At 39.2% G+C, this 15,379-nt stretch overlaps 1 protein-coding gene across 32 annotated transcripts in view; it reads right to left on the bottom strand.

Moving 5' to 3' along the window:
• The window catches only part of LRRFIP2 (LRR binding FLII interacting protein 2), a 116,932-nt gene that overhangs the window by 93,399 nt on the left and 8,154 nt on the right, over positions 1-15,379 (bottom strand). The gene's annotated exons all lie outside the window — the stretch shown is intronic.

Here is a 15,379-nt window from a genome sequence, read left to right as displayed (position 1 = left end):
TTCGACAAGAAGCCACAAAGAAAATCTCAAATAAGTTTGTCCTAATAGAATACACTACTGAATATATTAAAAGTATAAGTGACTTTAATGTATTGGAATGAATTTACTTGATCCAAGCAAAATAACAGAATGAATTCTGCCAAAAAAAAGTTCTCTCTGATGAAAATTCAGGCCATTCCTATCTTAGCTGACTCCATTTTTCATTCCTACACAGCTGGCCTGTTATGTTTGTCAATCAAAATGAAGACTGATGATAGTTTTATTATTCTGCCATAGAAAATATATCTCTATACAAGAAAGTCCATGCAGTCCATGGGGTCGCAAAGAGTCTGGCATGACTGAGCGATTGAACTGATATAAGAAAAGGATTCATTTAAATAGAAACAGAAGGAAAAAAAAAATAAGAATGTGTATCTGAAGGCAGCACCTGATTAAATCCTAGCCACGAATCAAGACAATTTCTGGAAAGAACAGACGATTTTTTTGTTTCTTCCAGAAGTCTGCCATCATTCTTAGCCTCAGCACCATTTTAAAGATCATTCACTTATTTAATAGTAATGCTGTACAAATACTAGTCACCCACTGAGAGAAAAGCAGCATGCAACAGAAGGTTCCCTTTCGGACTGGAGTGACAATTTAGCTGATGCTCTGTGGTATCATCCAATATTTGCCCTTCAGCCAACTTTTCAAGGACTCACTGAAAGACATTTCACAGAAGTGGGATACAAAACATAGCCATTTTCTAATTCCAGAGACACAAAAAAAATTAGAGAAGAAAAGAAGATTTAGCTGGAACTGTAGCAAAGTTTAACAGTAGTTTTGTTAGAAGGATGAGTTTTTTTCTTCTTGACTCTCTAAAACTTCAATAGCATTGGGGGAAAAGAGATGCATTTAAAAATAAAAAGCTTTCATATCAGAGAATAAACTGGCCCCAAAGTGGATTGTACCCAAATTAGGCCCAATATGCTACCCAGCTGAGACACGCTGACACCACCACCAGTGGCATGCTTTTGAATAGAGGATTTCTTTCTCCTCTTTTCCCACAATCCATTTTCCTTCTTTCTCAACTAATACACTGCCTTAGCCCTTAGAGCTGCCAGGATAGTCCTAGCACACAGATTTACGTAGTTATCTTTTCTAGGGGGCTTCCCTGGTGGCTCAGTGGTAAAGACTCCGCCTGCCAATGCAGGGGACATGGGTTTGAGCCCTGATCCAGGAAGATCCCCACATGCCATGGAGTAACTAAGCCCATGCGTCATAACTACTGAAGCCCAAGCGCCCTAGAGCCTGTGCTCTGCAACAAGAAAAGCCAGTGCAAGGAGAAGCCAGCGCACTGCAACAAAGACCCAGCACCACCAAAAATAAATAACATAAGTAAATTTTTTTAAAGAATTATCTTTTCTTAAAGATGCCTAAAAACCAAAACTGTTTCAACAAGCTCCAGGCTAAGCCATCGTGAGAGAAAGATGACAGCGAAAAGGACGGAGGCACGGACGACAGGGAGGAAGCGGGGACGCCTTCGTGTCTCCCTTGTCCTCTGAGAGCCATCTACAGGGGCTCCCAGGTGTTCACGTGCACAGCTGGCCAGACCCCGTCACCTTTTCCACGTGCACGTGAGGCAGATCAGTCATCACCTATTTCAAAAAACGATCGAGGGCTTTTGAAAAAATTACGCTGTTTGTATTCTGTGAGGAGACATCCTGACTGACATTAGAAAAATGTAAGGTTTTCAGTTTCTATGCAACCATCTTCTAGTAACTCTGGAAGAGTCTACATCACCGACGGGGGAAACCTTAAAAGAAATACGATTTCTGGTGTAGACAACAGACAACTACTTTTCAATGAAATGACAAAATTAAAGATAGACTCGAAGGTGACCTCAAATAAATTATTTCCAGTTTCTAATTCTGAAGGATTCTAAAGTAAATTTCTATTCCAAGGAGATTTTCTCAAGAACAGTTTTCTTTGGGAGCCATGTTAATTTCTTCCAGCTTTTCCTTAGTGCTATCAACCAAACCCAGAGCTAAACCTTTACACCCCCTGACAAGAACAAAACTGCCTGCATTTTTGTGAACTCCTTTACCCAATGTCAAGTTGATTTTCTCCAGATGGTTTTGTCATTAAGTATTTGTCTACCTAAAGGAAGGAAAGGGTGCTGTGAAATATCAACCTTCCAAAACAGATATATCAATAAGGCTTTCTCTTCTCCAATAAGCTTCTCATGCAATACATTTCTGAAAAGTAGGCATTTTGCCACATTAAGTGGCATTTCAATCATGATACGGTTCACTTTTATGAGAACAGAATATCAGTGTGTTGTATGCTAAATATAGCACACTTAGATAGTTCTGTCTGGATCCTGATGGCTGCAGTTCTCTTATATCGTTAAGTATGATATTTGATCATAGAGAATTCAACATAAGTCTTCTGTGTCAGCATTGTCATTACAGGTAACCTAAGTCCATACAATAAAACATTTGGTAGTTACTTATCAGCAAATCCCAAGATCCAGAATGGCACCTGAGCTGAAGAATTAGAGCGGCTGGAGCTGCTGCCACTGGACAAGATTTAAAGCGAGAGGCTCTGTGCTGGTTGCATGACCAGTTGCTGCTTTGCTCTTCCCACTGCCTATGCCTTCCCTTCTTCACCCAAAGAACAGAAATAACAACTGTCCCCACTATCTAACATGGCTAATGTGAGGCTCAAGTGAGTTAAGATAAATGCAAGCACTTAGCAGACAAAATGTTTCAAGTGTCTTCAACTAACTCCTCTTTTACATATTTAGCTTATGAAGCTGACAAAAGGACATTCCTAGCCTTTCTTTAAAATTTTTTATTTTTAACTAAACAAAAGTATCCTCAAAATTGCTTCTACCGGTATGCTCCTTGTGATATCGCTGGCCATGCTAAAAAACATTTTAAGGTACTCTGTGGTATTCAAAGTCTTTTTTGGAAAATCTGAATGAATACACAAGTTTGGAGGTATAACTGTATAATGCGTGTTAGTCACCTTATCAGAACACAAACTGACTTAGAAAGACAAAGGTCATTAAATGGTACACTTAAGATCTGTGCATATATCTCTATGTAAATCCCACTTCAAAAGAAAAGGACCTTTAAACAAATACTGAACTCGAGTCAATGATGCACATACTGAAACATTTAGAGTTGAAATGTACTGACACCTTCTACTTATTTTGAATGCATCCAAAAATAAAAAGGAATAATGGATAGAGAGAAGAATGGATAAAGGACTATATGGGTGACAACATATAATAAAATATTAATAGTAGAATCCAGGTGGTAGGTACAAGAGTGTTCACAGACCTCTGTCAACTTTTTTTTTTAGCCGTGCCACGCAGCTTGCAAGATCTTAGTTCCCTGACCAGAAATCAAACCTGGGCCCCTGCAGTGAAAGTGTGGAGTCCTAACTACTAGACCACCAGGGAGTTCCCTCAACTTTTTTTAAGTTTGAGATTTTTTATAATAAAGTGTTGGGAAAAAGTAACTGGTTGACAAAGGTAGATGACTAAATGAACAAAAGGCGTGGCAACTGGGAACTGCAATTAAAAAATCTTGATTTGAAATAAAAAAGAAGGCAGAGGTAATCACAGTATAGAAGAATACCAAAAGTTATGTATACATTAGAAAGATTATGGGAAAAGGAGAGAACATGAATTCCTGGACTACAAGAGAAAAAGAAATGCAGGAGGGGGAAGGGCACAAGGAGCAGGGGGAAGAGAGAGGGAAAGAAAAAAGGAAAAAACCAAGGAAGGAAGGGAGGGATTGCAAAGACATCAATTCTGAAATATCTAGATGAGACCATTACACAGAACCCACAAAAGCAACGAAAGGAACACCCAGAACTTGAGGCAAAGTAAAAAATGAAAAATACATATATGAGGCAAGACTGGAGGGCCTGGCAGAACACAGACAGACAGACACTAAATACAAACTAAATCTCAGGAAGAGTATCAGAACCTAGAATGGTTAATTTAAACTCATCTTTCATAAAATACAATGCATAAAAAGTCAAAGACTCGTATAGTCACATCTCCTACTTCCACACTCAGTAGTCCTAAGAATTACCAAAAATGTTTTTTAAAGTCTACTATTTTGAATACATAGTATTCTTATATACCCAACACAACCAGTAATCTTTCCATTTCCTCTTTTCATAAGAGAACATGCCAGGGGCGAACTTCCTTCCTTGCTAACAATGTTATTCAATAAATGAACTCTAATGGGCTGTATGTTCAACATGATTTATAATACTACATCATCGACTGTGCAGAACCTAAATCAGGAAGATGTCCTCTTACCAACAACTGCATTTTCAGTTTGCCCTAAGAAGTAAACCACGTTCTAGTAGTATCATTGGAATGGACTCCTTTCCCCACACCTTTAAGTATCTCAGAAATGTATGGTCTCATGTTCAGAGACTGAATGGAAAAGAGAGAGAAAATTACATACTACTGAAGATAGGTCCCCCTTAAAAGTGTGAAATAAAAGCAGAAAACAAGAAAACAGCAGAAGTACTAGGGTTAAAAATAGAAGCCCAGGTGACAAAAAACTCAAACAAAAGTGATAAAATCCCAAACAAAGGAAAAAATGTAGAAGTGTGAAATCAGGATATGATTTTCTAATGTAATATAAAGGAGATTCTAAAATTAGGAAATTTTAATAAAAGAAATCATATACCTTTAATTTTTCCCTTTTCAATGAAGATCTACTGAAAATTTGCAAGGCACTATGTACATACTAATCACTGCCTTGTAAGTAGAAGACAGAGTACAGTGGGAAAATTAAAATCATAAAGAGGTCAGAGAATGTAGCTATACCATTTCTATGTATTCTTTTGTAAAAATCAAATAATTAATTTATTTATTGGCCACACTGCAGGGTATGTGGGAACTTAGTTCCCTGACCAGAGATCAAACCCATGCCCCGTGCAGTGGAAGTGAGAGTCTTAACCACTGGACATCAGGGAAGTCCTGTCTACATATCCTTTCTCACTATTCAGAGAATGGTGTTCTCTGAAGCATGAAGGTTTTTATTTTGAGGAAGTCACCTATTTTTCTCTTTTGTTGTTAAGACTTTGATGGGGCATAGCTAAGAAAGCACTGTACACCCCAAGGTGACAAAGATTTACTCTGTTTTCTTCTACGAGTTTTATAGCGCTAGCTTTTACATAACCCATTCTGAGTTAGTTTTTTTATATGGTGTGATGCAGGGATCCAACTTCATTCTTTTACATGTGGATATCTACTTTTTCCAGTATCATTTGTTTAAAAGACAGTTCTTTCCCTCACTGAACTGTCTTGGTACCCTTGTTAAAAATCAACTAAACATAAAAGTAAGGGTTTATTTCTGGCCCCACAATTCCATCCCATTGATTAGTATGTATATCCTTATGCCAGTACTACACCATCTTGATTACTGTAGCTTTAGAGTAAGTTTTAAAATTAGGAAGCATGAGCCCTCCAACTTCGTTCCTCTTTAAGACTGTATTGCCTATTCTGGGTCCCTTATCTTGCCATACAAATTTTAAGGTAGACATAACTATTTCTGCACCAAAAATTGAATTCTGCACTGTCCAAGATTAGTTCGGACAGCAGTGTCATCTTAACAATATTAATATTCCAAAATATGAACATGGGATGTCTTGCCATTTATATAGATCTTTAATTTCTTTCTCCAATGTTTTGTCATTTTCAGTGAACAAGTCTTGAACTATTTAAATTTATTTTCACATCACAAGGGTCATTTTAAAGATCAAATGGATATATTGAGTATGTTTTTATAAACTGTAAAATGTTTCAGCAATATAAGGTGTAACTGATACCCAAAAAAAAAAAAATCTGAAATCACAATAGCAAAAGAGGTGACAAAGCAAAACTCAAAAGTAAATCCCATGGCTAAAGTTAATCTTAGTTGATTAACTTTGCACAAGTGGGGGGGTAGGTGGGTGGGGAGCTGTGTATTTTCAAACATAAATCTAACCCTAAATCTAATCCAACACCAGACCTTCATACTTTGTGGGAAGGCATTTTTCTCTATTTCCAATTAACTAGATATGTTCAGTTCAGCTGCTCAGTCGTGTTCGACTCTTTATAATCCCATGGACTGCAGCACACCAGGCCCCCCTGTCCATCACTAACTCCCGGAGTTTACTCAAACTCATGTCCGTTGAGTCAGTGATGCCATCCAACCATCTCATCCTCTGTCGTCCCCTTCTCCCGCCTTCAATTTTGCTCAGCATCAGGGTCTTTTCAAATGAGTCAGTTCTTCGCATCAGGTGGCCAAAGTATTGGAGTTTCAGCTTCAGCATCAGTCCTCCCAATGAATATTCAGGACTGATTTCCTTTAGGATGGACTGGTTGGATCTCCTTGCAGTCCAAGGGACTCTCAAGAGTCTTCTCCAACAACACAGTTCAAAAGCATCAATTCTTCGGCGCTCAGCTTTCTTTATAGTCCAACTCTCACATCCATACATGACTACTAGAAAAACCATAGCTTTGACTAGACAGACCTTTGTTAGCAAAGTAATGTCTCTTTTTACTATGGTGTCTAGGTTGGTCATAGCTTTTCTTTCAAGGAGCAAGCGTCTTTTAATTTCATGGCTGCAGTCACCATCTGCAGTGATTTTGGAACCCAAGAAAATAAAGTCTCTCAACTGTTTCCATTGTTTCCCCATCTATTTGCCATGAAGTGATAGGACAGGATGCCATGATCTTAGTTTTCTGAATGTTGAGTTTTAAGCTAACTTTTTCACTCTTCTCTTTCACTTTCATCAAGAGGCTCTTGAGTTCTTCTTCACTTTCTGCCATAAGGGTAATGTCATCTGCATATCTGAGGTTATTGATATTTCTCCCAGCAATCTTGATTCCAGCTTGTGCTTCATCCAGCCTGGCATCTTACATGATGTACTCTGCATATAAGTTAAATAAGCAGGGTGACAATATACAGCCTTGACCTACTACTTTCCCGATTTGGAACCGGTTTGTTGTTCCATGTCCAGTTCTAACTGTTGCTTCTTGGCCTGCATACAGATTTCTCAAGAGGCAGGTCAGGTGGTCTGGTATTCCCATCTCTTTAAGAATTTTCCAGTTCGTTGTGATCCACACACTCAAAGGCTCTGTCATAGTCAATAAAGCAGAAGCAGATGTTTTTCTGGAACTCTCTTGCTTTTTCGATGATCCAACGGATGTTGGCAATTTGATCTCTGGTTCCTCTGCCTTTTCTAAATCCAGCTTGAACATCTGGAATTTCACAGTTCATGTATCGTTGAAGCCTGGCTTGGAGAATTTTGAGCATTACTTTGCTAGCGTGTGAGATGAGTGCAATCGTGCAGTAGTTTGAACATTCTTTGGCATTGACTTTCTTTGGGATTGGAACAAAAACTGACCTTTTCCAGTCCTGTGGCCACTGCTGAGTTTTCCAAATTTGCTGGCATATTGAGTGCAGCACTTTCACAGCATCGTCTTTTAGGATTTGAAAGAGCTCAACTGGAATTCCATCCCCTCCACTAGCTTTGTTCGTAGTGATACCTCCTAAGGCCCACTTGACTTCACATCCCAGGATGTCTGGCTCTAGGTGAGTAATCACACCATCGTGGTTACCCAGGTCATGAAGATCTTTTTTGTATAGTTCCTCTGTGTATTCTTGCCACCTCTTCTTAATATCTTCTGCTTCTGTTAGGTCCATACCATTTCTGTCCTTTATTGTGCCCATCTCTGGATGAAATATTCCTTTGGTATTTCTAATTTTCTTGAAGAAGATCTCTAGTCTTTCCCATTCTACTATTTTCCTCTATTTCTTTGCCCTGATCACTGAAGAAGACTTTATCTCTCCTTGCTATTCTCTGGAACTCTGCATTCAAACGGGTATATCTTTCCTTTTCTCCTTTGCCTTTCACTTCTCTTCTTTTCTCAGCTATTTGTAAGGCTTCCTCAGACAACCACTTTGCCCTTCTGCATTGATTTTTCTTGGGGATGGTCTTGAGCACTGCCTCCTGTACAATGTCATGAACCTCCGTCCATAGTTCTCAGGCACTCTGTCTATCAGATCTCATCCTAGGTATGAAGCAACACTAAAAAGAACTACCTGTCCTCCTAATGAACCTACAAGGGTGTGTTTTCTTTCTGAAGTATGTGGAATTATTACTGAAATACTTTCATGAAAAGAAGTAAAAATCAAAATATGATAGAAGGATAAGATATCTGCCGCTGATAATAAAATAGAAGCGATCAGAATTAAATCCCAAAGGGGTGAGGGTATTAGCTTTAGACTTTAGTTTCTCCTTCTGATTGGGAGTGAATTCTACTGACGATACTCACATCAACTCTATTCTATTAGTAAAAAAAATAAAACTTAGAACATAATACATCAAAAGAAAAAATTACATGAATAAAGACAATCATTTTAATTTCCTTTTAATCTATAGTAAAACAAAACACTAAGCTGAAAATGACCCAAACTGACAACAGCTTTAAGTCAAGGTCAGTCAACATGATACAATAAATTATGGCATTAGAAAGCTCATGGGAAGCAAATAAAGACAGGGACAAGTTTGATATCATGCCTATAAGGTACAAAAAGATGCCAAAATGGCATGTAAAGTGTGATTGAAATTATGTAAAGTTTTATACATATGAATAATAAATGGCAAAGGAAACAGTGTATAAAAAATTCTTTTTTTCTCAAGCTTTTTATATTGTAGATAATCACCTTACCAAAAACTGATTTAAGCTACTAAAAGCTACAATTCTGGGGCTACCTCATAGTATGAAAACATGTAAAAAATAAACAACTTTGACACTGTATTAAGCTGATGAAGGGGAAAGATTCATTTGACCTGTCAGAGTACTACAAAGTAGGAGTATAAAAATTTATGTTGGTTCTATCTGGTAAAACCATAATTTTCTAACAGATTTCATACCAACCAAGACTCTTATGGACACAATGAAATTCTAAGTAAACAAAAAACACATTATTAATTTTAAAAAGAATGAACACCATTAGATTAACCTTTAAAATGTAATAAAATTAAAACTCTGACTCGAATCAGTAAGTCAAAATTAGAACAAAGAAGTAACCATTAACGTTACCAAGACTCTGAAGTCTTGGGTAAGACATCAATGTTCAACTCTACATGTTCTTATGATCAGAGCACAATTCTTTGAAATTTTGGCTTTCTCTTTAGACCCCTATGATTCTTCCACCATGATTCACCACTGGGGGAAAAACAGTGGTGCCACAAGGTACTTTTATAGCAGAAAGGAAAATGCCAACATTTCCCTTCTCTTGGGCCATGCTGGTCAGGTTTGTGTAGCTTAAACTTGTCTTAGACAAAATAATTCCCTGAAATGGTAGGCAAGATACTGATTAGGCCCACAGAAGGAAGAAGTCAACAGATCAAATATGACGTAAGTACAGCGTTCGTGAGGGAAGGCTTAGAGAAGAGAGCAGAGCTGACAGCACAGCTGTACGAGTCGGTGATCCACGCATCACCCCAGTCCAAAGACACAGGCGACGGGGGCCACTCTAGACACGTGACTTCTGCTCATAAAAGACTTGATGCCAACACTTGGTGGGCTCCTGCTTATAAAAATAAACAGACCCTCCCATACCCGCTCATCCACTACCTCCAATCCCCCAACACACACACTGACATTTGCACACATAAAGAAAAAGAAATCATTAATAAAATCACTTCTCTGGGACTTCCCTGGTGGCCCAGTGGCTAAGACTTCACTCTCCTGAGGCAGGGGGCCTAGGTGTGGTCCCTGGTCAGGGAACTAGGTCCCACATGCCACAGCCAAAGAGCCTGCATGTTGCAACTAAGATCCCACATGCTGCAACTAAGATCCCCCACACTGCAACTAAGATCCAGTGCAGCCAAATTAATGTTAAAAAGTAATAACTTTCCTGAAGTTAAGGCCATGAGTCACCAGATTCAAAAGGCCTACAGAAGGTACGAGTCCTGAATCTACACCAAGGTATTTCATAGTGAATTCTTACAGTTAATTTCAAACATGGGAACAAGAATGATTTTACAAGCTTTCCAGGGATGGAAAGATCAGGTCACAGATAAAGGATTAACAATTAGAATGGTTTCAGTCTTCTGGAAACAAAAATAATTCTGGCAACAAGAAGACAACAGAGTGACGCCTTCACATTCCTGAAAGAAACTTACAGACCCCCTGCAAGAGGCTTAAGCCCGGCCTGTCCTGTTCTCACGCACGCACGCTCAGCAGTGTGTGTGCCAGTCACTCAGTCATGTCCGACTTTTTGTGACCCACGGACTGTAGCCTGCCAGGCTCCTCTGTCCATGGGATTTTTCAAGGCAAGAGTACTAGAGTAGGTTGCCATTTTCTCCTCCATGGTCTATTCTCAAACTTGATTACAAAAGACTTCAGACACCCATGTTTTCAAAAATTTATCTTTTACATCCTATGTTAATAAATTACTAAAGGTACATCTCTAATAAAAGAGAAAATCAAAAAGGAGGAAACATAGCATACAGGAAATAAATCCAAGACCGAAGAGGTGAACGGGATCAAGGCATCCCAGGGTGACGGACATCCCAGGAAGAAAGCTACAGACTGAAGCAGTCACTGGTTGCAGAGATATAATAGAGGGCTGGCATCGCCCAATCTCCACAGCCTTTGAGATTTCTTTTTAATATGAGCTGAGCTGGCCCAGGCTTTTAATCTGAATTTAGTCTGTCTTGATCCCATGTTGGAAGTTCCACTGTTCCACCCACAGCTGCCTAGACGGAAGGGAAGCCATATTTCACACCATGGATATATTTCACTTTTACCTACTGCTAACAGATAGAGCAGGAAGAGCCTGAAAGAACAGTGTACTTCCCCAACCGTATTTCTTCTTGGTACTTAATACCTTGTAAAGACTTCAGCTCCACCAGATGCCCTGACTGTGATGAGTCTTAGGGTTTCTCAGGACTTATTAGCAAACTTTCCCAAGGACTTAGCAGAAAGGACTCAAGAAAAACTCTGTTCAGCTTATCTGCTCCTGTCAGCCTTCATTTAATAGTAGCAATAGGGACCTTTCTGTTCTTAACTAGCTTTATATTTGCCATTCAGTTTTTCAAGTGTCAAAATAGATACTGCCTAGGGATAAATACTATGGTAGAAATTGGCCTACTGTTCATCGAGTCATTTGCCTTTCTGGCCCACAGTTATACTACATTTCTGGGGCTTCCCAGGTTGCACAGTGGTAAAGAATCCACTTGCAATGCAGGAGATGCAGGAGACTCGGCTTAGAACCCTGAGTCGGGAAGATCCCTCGAGAAGGAAATGGCAACCCACTCCAGTATTCTCGCCTGGAGAATCCCATGGACAGAGGAGCCTGGTGGGCTACAGTCCACGGGGTCTCTAATAAGAGTCAGACATGACTGGGCAACTGAGCACACACGCATACTATATTCCACGACCTTCCTTGCATTAGGAGCAGCTATTTGACTGAATTCTGGCTCATGGAATGTGGACAAAAATGACGTATGTACTAGTCCAGGCCCACCAAACTTGCCGTGGAACCCACCACACCACTCCCTCTCTTTGCCCTTGAATCTGTCAGGCAGAGGCAGAGGGTTCAGTGCAAGTGTGAAAGTCTCTGAGTGGCATGAAGAGCAGAGTCACTGGATCAAAGTGGTCTGAGTCCTCAAGTGACTGTGTGGGACCAGCTACTCCTTTGTCAGTGGGAGTGAGAAAGAAGCTTTAACGTGTTAAACCACTGAGACTTGGGTGTTGTTTGTTACAACAGGTTAGCCTAACCTGACTAATAGACACAAAAAGGTGATCAAACCATTCAGTCTCTCACAGTTAAGTCAAAAATTGATCAGGAATACATATTTGGAGGAAGGGATGTGATTACAGAGCAAGCCAGGGAATGGTTCCAAAAGAGTTATTACCATGTAAAATGGGATTATGATTACTGGGAGGGGAAAGAGCTGCCATTTAAGAATATTTACAGGAAACTTTTAGGATACTGAATGTTCAATTTCTTGGCCTAGGTAGTGAGACCATAGGTGCTTATTTTATAATTCTTCCTGAAACTGTATTTTTGTTTTCTATTTCTCTATAGTTATTTCACAAATAAACCACAAATTACTAAATTAGAAAGAGTAGACATGTGAAAAATCTATTGGAGCATTTGGGGAAAATAAAGTGACTGGAAAACTAACCCCCTCCCCCTCCAAAAAAAAAAAGATCCTTAAATCTCTGGGGGGCACGGAGGGGTGGGAAAGAAAGTTAAACAAGAAAGGAAACAATCATGATATTAATTCTTGGCTTACGTAGTAAATAGTATTTATTTAGTTATAAGGAAGACACAACTATTGATTTAAAATTGCAAAACTAGAATGTGGAAGGGAGAAGTAGGAACAAATAATGAAAAAAATACTACAAAACGACGATTAAAAAACTGCAGTTTTCCACAATTTGAAAATACTCTTAAGTGCATATATGTTTTTTACACAAAAATAGGTTTATAAAATATGTGCTATTTTGTAACCAGCTATGGCTGATGCTATGGCGGCTTCCCACTCTTGTTTATGTGTGAACACCTCCCTTGGAATGTGGGCAAAACTCATGACTTGCTTCTACCAACAGACTATGACAAAGGTTACAAGATGTCATTCCCATGATCATATCACACTACATGGGGCTGTCTAGCCTGTAGAATCGCCCTGGGCTTTCCTTGATGCTTTTATGAAGTGGTCAGAACACCCAAGGGTCAAGAACTTCAAGGTGCCCCTAAAAGCTGAGAGCAGCCTTTAGGAGCTTGAAGACAGCCTACAGATGACCAAGCTACTTCTAGTAAGCAAGAAGCCTCAGTCATAATTTCACAAGAGAATTAATTCTGCTGAAAACCTAAATGAGCTTAGAAGCAATTTTTTTCCCCAGATGAGTCTCCAGGTGACAATACAGCGCAGCCAATAACTGATCGCAGTTTCATGAGACCCTAAGCAGAAGACAGTTTAACTTCGCTCAGACTCCTGCCCCCAAAGAAACTGTAGGATAAGAAATGTGTGCTGTTTTACATTGCTAAATTTGTGCACTCTGTTATACAACACAGAAAACAAATGCAACTGCTTTGAAAACTGGATGAATGAATTCAGGAAAGTTGTAAGGATACAAAATCAACACCAAAGATCAGCTGCATTTCTACACACTAACAACTGAATGAACAACTGAAAAGGAAAGAAAGAAAATAAAAGCATTTACAAGAAGAAAAAAGAACAAAAGACTAGGAATAAGCTTAACTGAGAAGGCGAAAGATCTGTTCACTGAAAACGACAAAATATTGATAAAAGAAATGAAAGGACACATAAATAAATGGAAAGCTACCTCATGTTCATGGACTGGAAAACTTGATACTGTTAAAACGTCGAAACACCCAAAGCAACCTGCAGCTTCAGTGCACTCTCTATCAAATCCCAATAACAGATTCTGCCAAAATGGAAAAACCCATCCTAACGTTGAAACTCCTATGGGATCTCATGGGACCCCAAATAGCCAAAACAATCTTGAAAAAGAAGAAAAAGGAGGCATCACGCTTTCTGATTTCAAAGCTTACTAGAAAGCTACAGTAGCCAAAACAATGTGTTATGGGCATATAGAGAGACACAGAGGCCAACAGAATTTAACAGATAGCACAAAAATAAACCTGGCATATATGGTCAAATGATTTTCAACAAGGGGGTCAAGATCAGTTAATGGGGAATGGACAGTCTTTCCAACAACTGGTGCTGGTAAAACTGGAAATTCATACGCAGAAGAATAAAGTTGGACTCTTACTGTATGTTGTATACAAAAATTACCTGTTAGTAGGTCAAAGAAATAAATAAAAGAGCTAAAACTGTCTATACACAAAAAGGCTTCTGACGTTTGATATAGCAAAGATTTTTTGAAGAGGACACCACAAACACAGGCAACAACAGGAAAAGTTAGAGCAAGTGGACTTCAAAACTAAAAACTTTTGTGTATTAAAGTACACTATCAGTTCAGTTCAGTTCAGTCGCTCAGTCGTGTCCGACTCTTTGCAACCCCATGAATTGCAGCACGCCACGCCTCTCTGTCCATCACCAACTCCCGGAGTCTACCCAAACCCATGTCCATCGAGTCAGTGATGCCATCCAACCATCTCATCCTCTGTCGTCCCCTTCTCCTCCTGCCCCCAATCCTTCCCAGCATCAGGGTCTTTTCCAATGAGTCAACCCTTCGCATGAGGTGGCCAAAGGATTGGAGTTTCAGCTTCAACATCAGTCCTTCCAATGAATACCCAGGATTGATCTCCTTTAGGATGGATGGATTGGATCTCCTTGTAGTCCAAGGGACTCTCAAGAGTCTTCTCCAACAGCACAGTTCAAAAGCATCAATTCTTTGGCGCTCAGCTTTCTTCACCGTCCAACTCTCACATCCATACATGACCACTGGAAAAATCATAGCCTTGACTAGACGGACTTTTGTTGGCAAAGTAATGTCTCTGCTTTTAAATATGCTATCTAGATTGGCCATAACCTTCCTTCCAAGGAGCAAGCGTCTTCAACAGAGTAAGAAAAAATCAACCCATGGAATGGGAGAAAATATTTGCAAATCATATATCTGATAAGGGATTAGCATGTGGAATATATAGGGAACCCCTGAAATTCAACAACAACAACCCATTCAAAGATGGACAAAGGACTTGAACAGCTGCTTCTCCAAAGATATGCAAATGATTGAAAAACACATGAAAAGATGCTCAACATCATTAATCATTACAGAAATGCAAGTCAAAACCATAATGAGATAGTACCACTTACCCACTAGAATGGCTACTATTTTTAGAAAAAAAACAAAGAGGGAGAATCTTTGACACAAGTGTGTCAAAGATGCGGAGATAGTAGAACCTTTGTACACTATAAAACAGTGCCGTTGCTATGGAAAATGGTATGGCAAGTCCTCAAAAAAATAATCACAAAATTATTATATGATCCAGCAATCCCACTTATGGGTATATATCCAAAAGAAAAGCAAGCAGGGACTCAAACAGATATACACCTGTGTTCAAAAGCAGCATTATTCACAGTAGCCAAAAGGCGGAAGCAACCCAAAGGTCCATCAACAGATGAATAAACAAAATATGTTACATATCTATATATGATAAAATATTATTCAGCTTTGAAATCAAGTGAAATTCTCATACATGCTACAGCATGGATGAACCTTGAAGACATTATGCTAAGGGAAATAAACTAGCTATTTTATAAGACAAATACTCCATGAGCCTACTTATATGAGGTATCTAGAGTGGTCAAACTCATAGGGACAGAGGGTAGAATGTGGCTACCAGGGGCTGGGGAGCAATGAGGG

Source organism: Giraffa tippelskirchi, chromosome 9 (assembly GCF_054371585.1).
Source record: "Giraffa tippelskirchi isolate mGirTip1 chromosome 9, T2T-mGirTip1v1.2.pri, whole genome shotgun sequence".
NCBI lineage: Eukaryota > Metazoa > Chordata > Mammalia > Artiodactyla > Giraffidae > Giraffa > Giraffa tippelskirchi.
Note: the sequence above shows the minus strand (reverse complement) of the source record. Positions and strands in the feature narration are given on the sequence as shown.